Raw genomic sequence first — 5370 nt, 5'->3', positions numbered from 1 at the left:
GTTTGATTTTCAGTAGTTTAATCCCAACTATTAGTGATTTATATTTGGCTAACATCCATAAATATAAATTTCCTATAGACACCACTGTCACTCAGTTGTTACATAGCTATGCCCTGGTGGCTGATCTCCTTCCTTTCTGGGTTCTTCTTATTGCTACGTATATGAATTCTTATCATTCACATAAGTGGACAAGCATCAGCATTATTTCTCTAATTTTGTACTGTAAGAGCTTAGTTTTCATTTATGTAATAAGTCTGTTCTTTGACATTGTGAAGGTTGATTAACAGTCTTTATATGTAATAGTTAAGTGAGCTATTAGCCAAATTCAGTTTTTCTTAACCTTTTTTTTTTTTTTTTTTTTTTGCCATTATTGCCTTTCTCTAATGGAGGAAATTAAATTATTATGAACAAAATTTTGTCAGGTAGGTTTCAGCTTTGGAGGGCCACAAAGCATGTTAATACTTAAGGTTTTTTTTTCTTCCCAAGAGCCAATTTTCATCCCTTTGATAGTGATATTGCCGCTGTTGACAATTCATGGTCTAATTGATAGAAATGAGGTAATTCTATAACAATTAAATGATAATAATAGCTCCCCTTTATGGAGTAGTTTTTGTGCACCAGGAACTCTACTATGTTCTTAACACATGTCTGATTTAATGCTCATGAAAACTATATGATGAGGCTGTTTTCTGAATGAAGAAACTAAGAGAAAGTCAGATTGTTAACTTAATTCAGACCAGGTTTCAGAGTCTATATCACAAGATGATTTTGTCTGACATCAAGGATCTTCCCCCGCTGTATTCCGCTTCTCACAATGATACTCAAATTAACAGAAAACTCACGCCATTCTACAACCAGAGATACACAATTTATTGTGGAGCTTAAAATCTTAATATATTGCATTCCAGAATGATTCTGTCCTCCCTGTTTGGTATCACCTGTAGGTCAGCAAAGATTTTGCTGGTTTGTGAGTTGCTTATAGTCTACTGGGAAGATCAGTTGACAAATGATTATAAGGAATTCCATGAATACATCCTACAATATAAATATAAAGGAGTAATTCTGGGGAGGATTTTTGCAACCACAATGTGAAAATATTGTTTTGTTTTGGAAGAATTCAGATACAGTTTTCCTATACTCCTGAAGAGCTTTTCTTCTATAGTATAAAATTATCATTTAAAATTATATATATTTATTTTTTATTTTTACATATTTGCCTACTTAATACAGTAGAAGTAATATGGCACATGGCAAGAATAAATCAAATAGTGTAGGAAAGTATAAAATGAAAAGCGAGAGTCTCCCTTCCTGCAGCTCCAATTTCTAAACTCTATTTATAAAGAGATCTTCAATTTTTTCCTAAAATTTATATGCATGTACCAGCATTTATACATATATCTATGGATATACTTTTTATTTTCAAAGTTGAAATAATAGTATGCAAACTGTGCTATATCTTGCTTTATTCACTACTTAATATTTCTTGGATCTCTTTCCATATTAGCCCTTGCAAATTTGGTAGTTGAACCAGAGAAAATTGCCAATATTTGACAGTTTTTGACCTACAAAAATGGTAATTTCCTCTGGTTCAGCATATTAATTTATTCTTTTTAAATAGTGGTGCAATGGACTTCCAGGCAACATGGCGCTATAGACAGAAGCACCATGCCATCCCTCCACAGCAAAGATCCAAAAAACTAAGTCAAACAGAGACACACATAAATCCTGAAACCCTAAGCATCAAATGAAGAGATAAAGAACCCAGCAAAGCACCAAATGGAATAAGAAACTGACAGAGAACAGAAAGCGAGGAGAGATACATGTAGAGGTCCCCTATCAGCTAATGCAGCACGGATCCGCCATCTTGGACTCCTATCAGAGATCAGCGAACAGGGGGTACGAGAAAGCAGCTTCATGGAGCCTCCAGCAGGAGACAGGACAACCAGTAACCAGCAATACACACTTTCCTACCCCCCACCCTTCTTCATCCCTGCTCGGCCTCCTCTTTTTCCTGTGGCCACAGTCCCTTGGCTAGGAAGCACCAGCTTCACCCTGGAGCTGCTTGGATTCCACCTGCCCGCACTGGCCGGCTCCCGGAGCACCATTTGTTGGCTGCTGGTGTCACTTTTTTCCATGTCTTTTGATTTCTTCCCTACCTCTCACCACCTCCCCCTCCTTTCTCTCAAATACCTGGCTCTGCGTGCCATCTTTGCTTCTTCATGAAAGGCTGTGAAACACTGCTCGACAGTGGAACTGCTTCCCTTCCCATGCCGCCATGCTGGTGGGATCCCCGGAGCTTTTTTTCTTTATTTGTTTTGATTTATTTGTTTGTTAGTTTTCTTGTTCTTCTCTCAGCTTGGGAGGCCCTTCTAGCCAGGCATTACTGCACGGCCTGGGAGCTACTCCTGTACTCTGTGAAGATGCGTAGTAGCATCCCTGGAGGCATATCTTTTTTCTCGGTTTTGTTTTTTTGTTTCTTTGTTTTGTTTTCTTCTCTCTCTTTTTCCCTTTTTGCCTTTCTTCATTTCTCAGTTTCTCATCTCTCTATACTTACCTTTTTGCCTGTTTCCTGAATACCTGGTGCAGTGTGACACCTCTACCACTTCTAACCAGGCTGTACTTCACAGCCTGGGAGCAACTTCCCCCTGGGATCCCTGGGGGCTTTTCTTTTTTTTTTCTAATTTTTATTCTTTTTGTTTTTCTCCATTTCTCAGTCTCTCATCTCCCCACTCCAATGGCAAGCTCTTTAGTACTCTTTTTTGTTTGTAAGTTTTTGGCTCCTGTTCCTCTCTCCTTTTTCCCATACCCATCTTAGTGCCACACATCACAATCTCCCCCATCCTTCCTGCCTACTGGCACTGTGAGCTGAACATCACACCCCCAAGCAGTACAGGAATGGCCTACCGGAACCTGCCCTGCACTGATTCCTGGTCACCCTGTTGGCCCTAGTATGTGCCACAAATAACTCATCCCAGCAACTCTCCTTCAGCTGGACTGGCCCCACTGTACCATACCTGAGGACTGACTTGGCCATTGGAGAAGGAGGTGAAAAGTATTGTGCCTACAGATGAGCAAACAACAAAGAATGCAAACCTGCCTGCTCAGACATAACAAAATAAAACAAAAAAGCAGTATGAAACAAACAAATCCACAATCAATAAACAAGGAAAATAACTACTGAATGTCCCGAAGACAGCAAATGATATCAAAACATATACAAAAACAGGACAGGATGGTTCCAGTAGGCATCCAAAATAAAATACCAGATGACTTTCCAGAAGACAAGGCAATAGAACTACCTGTTAGGGAATTCAAATCTCTAATATTCAGAGCTATCCAAGAGTTGAAGCAAAAAGCAGACAAAAATGAGGAAAAAATAGACCAAATTCATGGAAAAGGCAGACAAGTTCATGGAAAATATAGACAAAAAAAGGAAGAATTCAGGAAAATAATACAAGAACAAATGCAAAAATAAGTTCACAACTAGAAATCTTACAAAAACAACAACTAGAAATCCAAAAGATAAACAACAAGATTTCAGAAATGGACAGTGTCATAGAAGGGCTGAGGAGCAAGTTTGAAACTATGGAAGACAGGATCAGCTCAATTGAAGACAAACACTTGGATACAACTCTGAGGAAAAATCAGAAAAACAAACAAAGAAAAAAAAAGAAACAGTAAGAATTATGTGGGGTACAGTAAAAAGAAAAAATTTGCAAGTGATCAGAGTTCCAAACGGGGAGAAAACAGAAAACACAGAGAGGATCATTGAAGAATTGCTGACAGAAAACTTCCCCAATATTATGAAACATGAAAAGCTGACCATACAAGAAACGCAACGAATCCTATGTAAGATAGACCCCAAATGAAAATCATCAAGGCATATCATAATCACACTCGGCTAAAACGAAAGACAAAGAAAATCCTGAGAGGGGCTTGAAAAAACCAAAAAGTCACATATAGAGGAGAAACAATAAAACTAAGCTCGGATTATCTGGCAGAAACTTTGCAGGCAAGAAGACAATGGGATGACATATATAAAGCCTTGAAAGAAAAAAATAGCCAGCCAAGAAAAATATATCCTGCAAAACTCTCATTCAAATATGATGGTGAAATTAGAACATTTCCAGATAAACAGAAATTAAGGGACTATGTAAAAACCAAACCAAACTTACAAGAATTATTAAAGGGAGACCTTCGGTCTGAGAACAAATAACATCAGACAGTAGGCTGAATCTAGGACACGGGATTGTACCAGCCAGATACCAACCTAGGAAATGAACTCTCAAGGACTATCCAAAACCAAAAGAAACCAGACAAGTTAATCCATAAATGACAATAACAACAGAACAATAAAAGAGGGAATAAACAGTGTAGGTATAGAACTTTCTAATGGAGAGGAAAGCAAGGTGATACCAAGTAATAATAGACTGGTTCAGACCCAGGAAGATAACAGTAAATTTCAAGGTAACCACAAAGAAAGTTAACAAAACTATTCATCAAAATAAGAAAAACAGAAAGTCTCAGTAAAAACAAAACCTACAAAAACAAAAGAAATGAAAAAAATTCCACAAACAAAAGAAATACAGCACAGGAGAGTAAGAGGAACAAAGAAAATGTCAGCACCACAAAAAAAAAGCAGTACAAAATGACAGCAATAAACTCACACCATTCACTAATTACACAGAATATAAAGGCCTAAATGCACCAATAAAGAGACAGAGAGTGACAGAAAGGATAAAAATACAGGATCCATCAATATGCTGTCTATAAGAGACACACCTTAGAAACAAAGATGTAAATTTATTAAAAATCAAAGGACGGAAAAAAATATATCAAGCAAATAGCTACCAAAACTAGCAGGAGTGGCAATACTAATCTCAGATAAAATGGACTATAAAACAAAATCCATCATAAAAGACAAAGAAGGGCACTATATAATGATTAAAAGGATGATCCATCATGAAGAAGTAACCATAATAAACACCTACACACTCAATGACAGAGCTCCGAAATACATAAACTCTAACAGCACTGAAAAGAGAAATTGACAGTTCCACAATAATAGTAAGAGACTTCAACACACCACTCTCGGTAAAGGACAGAACATCTAGAAAGAAACTCAACAAAGTTACAGAAGACCTAAAGGGCACAATCAGCCAACTTGACCTCATAGACATATATAGAACACTCCACCCAGCAGCTGCAAAGTACACATTCTTTTCCAACACACATGGAACGTTCCCCAGAATAGACCACATCTTCGGCCACAGAGTAACACTCAACAAGATCCAAAATGTCAAGATAATAAAAAGTATCATATCTGACCACAATGCAATCAAGGTAGAAATTAACAACAGCAAGAGCAAG

Source organism: Trichechus manatus, unplaced genomic scaffold (assembly GCF_000243295.1).
Source record: "Trichechus manatus latirostris isolate Lorelei unplaced genomic scaffold, TriManLat1.0 scaffold00018, whole genome shotgun sequence".
In the NCBI taxonomy this organism is placed as follows: domain Eukaryota; kingdom Metazoa; phylum Chordata; class Mammalia; order Sirenia; family Trichechidae; genus Trichechus; species Trichechus manatus.
The sequence above is the reverse complement of the archived record's forward strand: the minus strand, read 5'-3'. Positions refer to the sequence as shown.